The 9539-nt window shown below is 41.4% G+C and overlaps 1 non-coding gene across 1 annotated transcript; it reads left to right on the forward strand.

The window, feature by feature from the left end:
* Nucleotides 1–5331: 5331 nt before the first annotated feature.
* Nucleotides 5332–5450, forward strand: LOC145398874 (5S ribosomal RNA). The gene has a single exon (XR_013897206.1). It is a non-coding gene; the product is annotated as a 5S ribosomal RNA (ribosomal RNA).
* The last annotated feature ends 4089 nt before the right edge of the window (nt 5451–9539 follow it).

A 9539-nucleotide genomic window follows, 5' to 3' on the forward strand; every position in this document is an offset into this window, starting at 1 on the left:
ATTGTTCCTAGCTAGTTTGCTGTTTGCATTTGCTTAACTTGAATAGGGAAGTAGCATTATACTGTATAGGAATAAATGCATTGGTTACTAGGCATATTTGGGTGTTAACATATTTCACTGAGAAACTTATTTACTAGAGCCCTTAACTCAGTTTTGGGTTCATGCTTATCTGGATATGAATCTAGGAGACTTCATGCCAAAATTCCCCTTCAGTAGTCCACCATCCTCCTTCTGAGAGAGAGGTAGATATGTGTATGGCAAGAATATTAACTGATAGACTCCTTGAAATGGCTGGTTTGATACAGCCTTCAGTATGTCCTTCAGCCTAAGATTTAACTAGTGTTGATGGTTGAGGTAGCACTGGCATTGTAGTTCAAGGGTGGAGTTATAAAGCATGTTTGTACTTTAGGGCAGTACGACGAGGGCAGCTTGATGACAGAGAAGGCCACCCCTGCTGTGGTGGTGTCGGGTGGTAGACATCCACCACCACCACCAGTGATGAAGGGGAGCAACTTGGCTGAATACTACAAGATGAGTACATTTAAAAATGTTATACTTAATCACTTAGGTGCCAGTCAGTTGAAATTACCATTGATGGGCCAGTGGAGTGTTTTATACTTAATGTATAGTTTTCTTTAAATCTTGCTGTGGTGCTGCTTTTGCTAATTGCCAGTTGGTTGCAGAACTTGCCTCACTAGGTGTTAGTCAAAATGCACTGCAGCTTGTGCTTAAATAGCTGAGGAAGCTAAAGTTGCAAGAATCATGCAGAACATTAAAAACTCAATTTTGCTAAGTGGAATTATTTGCAGTAAGTGTGCTGCAGTTAAATTGGCAGTGCTAACAACCATATTCCAGGAAATGATCACTGCCACCCCTTGTGCCTTAGGTTTTTCTTAACTTTTGCATATAGTATTAAGTCTTTGGAGACTTGCAACAGAAGCCATATAGCCATTATTACCCCATCAGTAAATAAAATATCCCCAGAGCTGGATAAAACCATTGGCTGTGGCAGGAGTGAATTAACACACAACAGGAAGCTCCCTAACACCTCTTCCTTAGCTATTTATCTAGAGAAATCAGTGGTGTGATAGTAAAGCCTTGTCTTATATGCAGATTTCTAAGTTCCATTGGTACTTGTTGTTCTCTCAAATGCCTTGATTTTATTTTTAATGGAGAGTAACAGTTGGGTGTGGAAGGTGATAAGTGGCAAGGTTGAGGGTAGGGGTGAGAGGCAGACTGAAAAAGACCTGGGAAGAGGCCATAGGGTGTGACCTGAGGGCTAGAACTGAATAGGGAGGCTGCCAGAGATTGAGCAGTGTGGAGAGCTGCTATTAAGTTATGAAAACCGACGCATTCAAGCATGTTGGAGCCTTTATAATCGATATGATAGCAGTATTTCCAGAGTCTACATAAACGATACGAGAGCAATATTTCCGGAGTCTATATAAACGATACGAGAGCAATATTTCCAGAGTCTATATAAACGATACGAGAGCAATATTTCCAGAGTCTATATAAACGATACGAGAGCAATATTTCCAGAGTCTATATAAACGATACGATAGCTGTATTTCCAGAGTCTATATAAACTATACGATAGCTGTATTTCCAGTCTATATAAATGATACGATAGCTGTATTTCCAGTCTATATAAATGATACGATAGCTGTATTTCCAGTCTATATAAATGATACGATAGCTGTATTTCCAGCCTATATAAACGATACGATAGCTGTATTTCCAGAGTCTCTATAAACTATATGATAGCAATATTTCCAGTGTCTATATAAACGATACGATAGCTGTATTTTCAGTCTATATAAATGATACGAGAGCAATATTTCTAGAGTGAATATAAACGATACGATAGCAATATTTCCAGAGTCTGCTGTATATAAACAACACGATAACAATATTTTAGTCTATATAAACAATACGATAGCAATATTTTCAGTGTATTATAAATATGATAGCAATATTTCCAGAGTCTGTATAAATGATACGATAGCAATATTTCCAGAGTCTATTATAAATGATACGATACCTGTATTTCCAGAGTTTATAATATAAACGATGCGATAGCTGTAATTCCAGAGTCTATATAAACGATATGATAGCTATATATCCAGAGTGTATATAAACGATACGATAGGTGTATTTCCAGAGTCTATATAAACGATACGATAGCTGTATTTCCAGAGTCTATATAAATGATACGATAGCTGTATTTCCAGAGTCTATATAAACGATACGATAGCAATATTTCCAGAGTCTATATAAACGATACGATAGCAATATTTCCAGAGTCTATTAATCCTGTATTTTTTGAACTTAAGATGTAGCCTTATTAACCCCATCAGAGCTGTAAGTCCTCCCTGAGGTTTAAAATGCCTGGTGGTGGCAAGAATAAAACAATAATTCAATAAGGAAGAGGTGTTAGGGGAGGTGCTTCAAGAGTACCAGCCCCTGAGTTGTAAAAATTGCCAAGTACAATAGTAGCAAGAATGAAACCAAAAATATATCACTAAGGAAGAGATGTTCGGGGAGTCAGGGAATTGGAAGTACTGTGTAAGTTTGAATGAATCTGACTTTTTTTTTTTTTTTTTTTTTTTTTTTTTTTCTGGTTAGTACTTGGATGGGTGACCGCCTGGGAACACCAGATGCTGTTGGCATCCCTACGTGTCAAGTGGGGCTGGTGGAGGATTAGTGCCCCTCCCTGTAAAACAATTAACTCTAAGCCATTGGCCACCCCGTCTGGGATACATGGCGTCTGGCAATGAATGAATGAATGAATTTTTTTTACAAAATGCCTGCGTCTTTCTCCTTCTGCCTGCGTCTTTCTCCTTCTGCCTGCGTCTTTCTCCTTCTGCCTGCGTCTTTCTCCTTCTGCCTGCGTCTTTCTCCTTCTGCCTGCGTCTTTCTCCTTCTGCCTGCGTCTTTCTCCTTCTGCCTGCGTCTTTCTCCTTCTGCCTGCGTCATTCTCCTTCTGCCTGCGTCTTTCTCCTCCTGCCTGCGTCTTTCTCCTCCTGCCTGCGTCTTTCTCCTCCTGCCTGCGTCTTTCTCCTCCTGCCTGCGTCTTTGTCTTTCTCCTTCTGCCTGTGTCTTTCTCCTCCTGCCAGTGACTTTCTCTTTCTGCCTGTGACTTTTCATTTTACCAGTGACTGTATCTCCTTTCTCTCTCCTTCCTGTCCTCTCTCTACTGTTCCACCTTTTCTTGATATTTCCATAATTCTATTGGCCCTACATTTCCCCCCTATCAGGCTAGACATTTAGTATTATGCCATGGATAGTTTAAGGCCCTGCCATTAACACTGCCCCATCCTTCCTTCATCCCTATCCTCCCCTTCCTCCCTACCCTCCCCTTCTTCCCTCTCCTCCCCTTCCTCCCTATCCTTCCCTTCCTCCCTATCCTGCCCTCCTCCCTATCCTGCCTTCCTCCCTCCCTATCCTGCCTTCCTCCCTCCCTATCCTGCCTTCCTCCTTGTGCATTAACACCAAACTGTTTCATCACCACGCATCTTCATGGCCAAAGCTGCTCCCATGCCAGTCTTGGTGCCATGTAGCCAGTGTGACTTGGTGCAGGTTCATTGGTGCTGGTTTGTTGGTGCAGGTTCTTTGGTGCTTCCTACTGTTACACTCTTAAATGCACTGGCCAGGCATCTTGCACTGAATGGTTCTTGACTTTGTTCATTTCTTGTTTGGGGAGATTTTTTTTAACTGTAGTAGCTTCCTCATGTAATGCAGACTTTGAAATAGGCTCCAGAATTTCTTCAGTAGATATAGATAAATAGATATAGATGGATAAAGCACTCAGGGAGTATGGTGAATTATCTTTAGGTGTATTAGCAGTGGTTATAGTTTCTGCCGTCTTTCTAAATCTGGCCATCGTCAAACTCGTTCAGTGAGTTAAGGTGGTGGTGTCTGAGGCTTTGAATGTGTCAGGTGGTTGTGCTGCTGTGTTTACTGTAGGTGCCTGGTGGTGTAGTGGGTTAAGGTGGTGGTGTCTGAGGCTTTGAATGTGTCAGGTGGTTGTGCTGCTGTGTTTACTGTAGATGCCTGGTGATGTAGTGGGTTAAGGTGGTCCAGCCAGATGTGCTGTGGAATATTAATAGGTCTGTTCACCTGTGGCAAAGCTAACAGGTCTACAAGTGTTACTTTTTTTCTCTCTCCTAGGAAAGTGTAAATATCTACTCTTGGAGAGCTTTGAGTGATTTTATGAAATACAAAGCTGCTCAGCCTGAACTTTTGTTGATTTATCATGTCAACCATTGCCTAAGCTGACTGTTGGGTGCATTTCAGTTTGACTTTAAGGAGGCATTGTAGTGGCTTATGAAATACAAAGTTGCTCAGCTTGAAATTTTCAGTTGATTTGATAGGTCAGCTGTTGCATCAGCTGATTATTAAACAGTTGTCAGTTTTGGCCATAAGGAGGCATTTTAATACAAGTTTCACATTCTGAGTTTGAAAGAAACTTAAATATTGACTGCAGTCTGTGCAGCTAGGCTCTTGTTGTTTAGGTACAGAATTTAAACTTGTGATCTTGTGTTTAGGTAATCCAGTTGGCTGGTGTTCGAAGGTTAGGTGTGTGTGTGTGTGTGTGTGTGTGTGTGTGTGTGTGTGTGTGTGTGTGTGTGTGTGTGTGTGTGTGTGTGTGTGTGTGTGTGTGTGTGTGTGTGTTAGATTAGGTCAGTTGGTGTAGGTGTAGAGTAGGTCAGTGGGTGTTGTAGATTAGGTCTGTGGGTCTGTGTGTGCATTAGGTCAGTGGGTGTAGGTGTAGAGTAGATCAGTGGGTGTGGGTGTAGATAGAAACATTGCTAATGTGTTGTTGTATTTGCAGGAAACAGATGGCTTCTGACAAGATCTATGAAGAAGATATCAAGATGAAGCCAGCTGGGTAAATAAGCCAGCTGGGTAGAGGAATATGCTGTATGTTTGAAGAAGATTGGTAATGTGTTAAAACTGCGTCTCAATCATTTTGCTTTAACTTGGCCTAAAAATACCTTGCTAGTCACGAAGAAGTGCTGTGGAAAGGTTTCAACGACCTAAAATTACCATCTTTGAATCGTGTTTAGGTATACTGTATTAGATCAAAATTAGTGATGTTAGTCATGCAGTGTGGTGGAAAGGTTGTAGAGCCAGTGAACTAAGTGAAGTCAGCTGTCAAAGGATATGTCTTGGCCAAGTTTAAGTGAAAGAACTGTAGTTGTGTGTACAGAAAGTCCTCGTTTATGCTAGTCATGAAGAAGTGCTGTTTTCATGTACTTTAAATCGAAGTAATTGTCAATGTGTTCCCTGGCTGGTTTATATGGTAGTGCTGAAGTGATGTATTTTGTGGACGGCCATGCCACGTTGAGTACACCGCTTCCCGTCCGATCAGCGAAGTTAAGCAATGTTGGGTCTGGTTAGTACTTGGTTGGGTGACCGCCTGGGAACACCAGATGCTGTTGGCATAACGTTCTCCCTTCGTGTCAAGTGGGGTTGGTGGAGGATTAGTGCCCCTCTCTGTAAAACAATTAACTCTGAGCCCTTGGCCACCCCGTTTGGGATACATGGCGTCTGGCAATGATGATGATGATGATGATGATGATAACAGGAACATGTTGGTCTGCTGGCTGAATTGGCCCTTATCCTGTAGTCCACCACATTCCTTTATGGGATGATAGGGAGGTATTAGACTAGTAACCAAGGAGACTCGTGTACTCCACCATCCTTGGAGGATAAGGGAGGGAATTGGGGCATGTTTTGTTTGATGGCATTGTGAATTGAAGTACGTTGTTGATCAACCCCAGTCAGCCTGGCCAAGCAGTCCTATCAACCACAGGCAAGCAACAGCCTTGCCACCTCATTTAATGAACCAGTGTTCCCTTGTGGCTGACAGTGCCCTACAACGGCAAGGTGCGTTTAATAGTGTGGAGGTTTGGTTCCTGGATGGATGCTGCATTTGCATAATCCAGTTAACATGGGCACCATAGCAGGCCCCACATCACCCCATTATTTGGTGATATGGTTACCACCCAACATTGTAAAGGTTTCCTGGGTTGCAGGAAACCATTAGGCCTGTCACCTGGTGTAAAACCACATGAAGTGGAAAGAAGAGAAAAAGTGACAGGAAGGAAAGGGAGAAGTAGGGAGTGAGGACAAACAGAATGATAATGTTGAAGGAAGAATAGGTAGTACTACAGTGCAACCTCAAAAGTTTGCAAACCTCTAAAATTCAATTCCCTTAATTTATGAAAAATGTCATTTTTATTTACCAAAACTAGCTCAGAAATAACCAGAGACTAGTAAAAAAAAAAAAAAAAATACCCAGCTACACCCATCTGGTACTGATGACCTCACCATAAAGCGTGTGGTCACCCACAATAATAATTATTTCCTTTCCTCCTCTTGGGTAAGCTCTTTATTATTTGAGTCAGTTTTATCGTATCCAAATTTGACCATAATTGTGGCTTCAAACAGGTGTCCTGGCTTTAGCTTAGTGCAGTGCTGGGAACAAAAACGATGTAGTATAAGAATGCAGCCACAAGTACTTAGTGTGTATTGTGAAATGACTGGTGATGGAAACTACCATGTATGACAAATTTGACAGTTCTCAGTGCTGTACCAACTGAAACTAGAGTAAATAACTCATTGCAGGTGTTGTCAAAGATAACGGTGGTGTTAAACCTGACAGTGTATGACATTACAAAACAGTGTGATAAGGTTTTTAAGTTTTTGAGAGGAATTATGGTAAATATTCCTGTATCACGCAACACCATGCAACACCACTTGTCAGACGTCAACTGATTTTATTCACTTTGACTGAAGCATGATTGTTGGTAGGCAGCAGTCTTAGTGTAATTCTAATAGATCATTTGCATCACAGTTAAACCACTGTGCAATATTTTTGAATGGATATAAACCACCACCATCTTCCATTTCTTTTTCACACACACACACAATGTACTTATGTATTTCATCACTGAGATTGCAGTATTTCTGCAAGATTATAGTAATGCAGACTGGCAGTAATTGTACGTATCATAAAATGTCATAAAATAAACTGTGTAATCAGTGCACAGTGTGAAGTGTAGCATCACTTATGGGTTGGTTATATGGTTACCACCCAGCATTGTAAATGGTTTTCTGGCTTACAGAAAGCCATTAGGCATGTTACTCAATGTAAAGCCACCTGAAAAGGAAGGAGTAATAAAAATTGACAGGAATGATGTGAGAAATAGGGAGAGAGGAGGACAGAAACAAAAATATTGGAGATAGTGGGCAGTGCTACATCAAGGAGTGGATGGTGGTTGCTGAAAGATGTAAATATTCATGTTCAGTACCGTAGTTTTTGCGTAAATAAATGAATTCATAATCACTGTCCCTTACAACTTACTGATTGATGTTAAATATGAATACAACTGCAAAGTGTTTTAGAACAAGGGGACATACACAAGATGAGGAAAGGAAATGTGAAAGAAACACTTCATGGTTTGTAGCTATTATAGTACTGATCCTTGAGTTAAGAGATGAGGTAAATGGTGGTGTTAACAATGGAAAATAAGATGCCCGAAGCCAGCTAGTTAGCCCAGACAACAAAGCTTGTCAAAAGCATGTCTAAACCATGAGAATTAAGACAGCCACAGAAATGCTTTATTAAAAGTTCAAATTTTTCAAAAGTATCAAAAGGACACAAGAACTTCGAATTTAAGAGGTTGCACTGTACATCAAGTGAGTGGATGATCAGTCACCTACCGCCTGCAGGACTAGTAATCAAGGAGACACATGAAAGCAAGCCTCCTGTACCTGTGAAGTGTATTGCTGTAGCACATTGATATGACTAGTAGCCATAACCAAGGAGACTGCCACCTCATGAAGGCAACTTTCTCCATTGTCTGTTAAATTTGTTATAGCATGTTATCAAACCTGACAGATCTCTGTTCCCTTTTGTCTCAGTTGATGGCAGTGTGTAGTGTGATTGGAGGGTTGATACGACTAGTAACCAAGGGTGATGGTATCTAGGGCTGGTGGTGGTACTGTCAAAGCTGAGGGAGTGTGGCCATGTGTGGATTACCACTAGGGTGTGGGAAGGAATTGCAACTTGTTCACTGTTTGGTGAGAGGCTGTGTATGTGGTGTTAGAGGTAGACTGTGAAAAATGCTGACATGGTGTGTGCAGTGTGTGTGTGTGTGGGGGGGGGGGGGAGCATGTGGAGATTTCAGGCATGAAAGGATTAGTCTTGCTGTTGAGTGTGTGGCGGATTTTTTTAAATTTTATTTTGAGGACATGCTATGTGCTGGAGGTGGAGCTGGTGTTAGCTGTGTGGCTAGGGTAAGGAGTGGCTGGAGGAAGTTCAGAGAGCTGTTGCCTCCTGACATTGAGAGGGCTCTCCCTCAGTGCTAAGGGATCTTTGTATGTGGCACGTGTTAGGAGTGTAATGCTGTATGGTGGTGAGACCTGGGCAGTGAAGGATGAGGATGTTCATAGGCTTAAACATAGAGTAATGACAACAATTAGATTTGTTTTTAGTGCATCCTTGAATGACGGGCCTTGGGAGGGGTGTTAGGACTGCAGTTGAAGAGTTGAGAAGAAGAATGTGACTTGAATGTATTGATGTAGTGATGAGGAGGGGTAGGTTGAGATGGTTTGGACTTGTGGAGAGGATGGAGGGTGAGAGCTGTGATTGTTTAGGGTCGAGTTGTGAGAGGCAGACTAAAAAAAGACCTGGGATGAAGTCAGGTTGAGACCTCAGGGATAAGGGACTGGACAGGGAGACTGCCAGAGATCAAGTGACATGTAGAGGTGCATGGTATGTAGGACTGCTGGGCCTTGATAGCAGGCTGTGAAGCCTATGCGCAGAGTCGGACACTTAAAAAAAAAAAAATAGTAGTAGTATGGAGAGTTGCCATTACGTGACCAAGGCTATGCAGGCATGTTGAAGCCTTTGTAAGCGATAGGAAAATAAACGAAGTAACCAAGGAGGCTGTCATACCTCATAATTAAGGACCATCAAACAATGCAGCCCCTGTCCTGCCCCACTCTTTTAATCAGTGCAACCCTTAATTTATTAATTTTTTCAAACAATGCAGCCCCTATCCCCCGCTATCTTAATTTTTTTTTTTTTATTTAACGGCATACTCCCCCCCCCTTTTTTTTTTCTCTCTCTCTCTCTCCAATGCAACCCCCCTCATTCTCCAGTGGTTTTTTTTTTTTTTTTTTTTTTTTTTTTTTTTTTTTTTTTCCGAAAAGTGTTTCTGTAAAGTTTAGTCAGGGTGCAGAATTTTCCATTACCAGTTGTATGGTGGGAATACTCTTAGTTTAGGCCATACCTGTGGCTAAACGAGGACATCTGTATATGCACTGTACAGTATTTGTGGATGTGGGAGCATCTCTTGGCCAGTCAGTCAGACCATATGATTTCTCAGCAGAACTTCACTCGTGTAGATTTTAATATATTGCGGCCCTTCATGATCCCACATCCATTACTTATATATTTATATTTGATGACCATATTTTCTTTATTCCAATAAATGCATGTTTAATGTAAATGCTTCTTTAAT

Source organism: Coenobita brevimanus, chromosome 46 (genome assembly GCF_032717465.1).
Source record: "Coenobita brevimanus isolate Jiangsu-jjx chromosome 46, ASM3271746v2, whole genome shotgun sequence".
In the NCBI taxonomy this organism is placed as follows: Eukaryota; Metazoa; Arthropoda; class Malacostraca; order Decapoda; family Coenobitidae; genus Coenobita; species Coenobita brevimanus.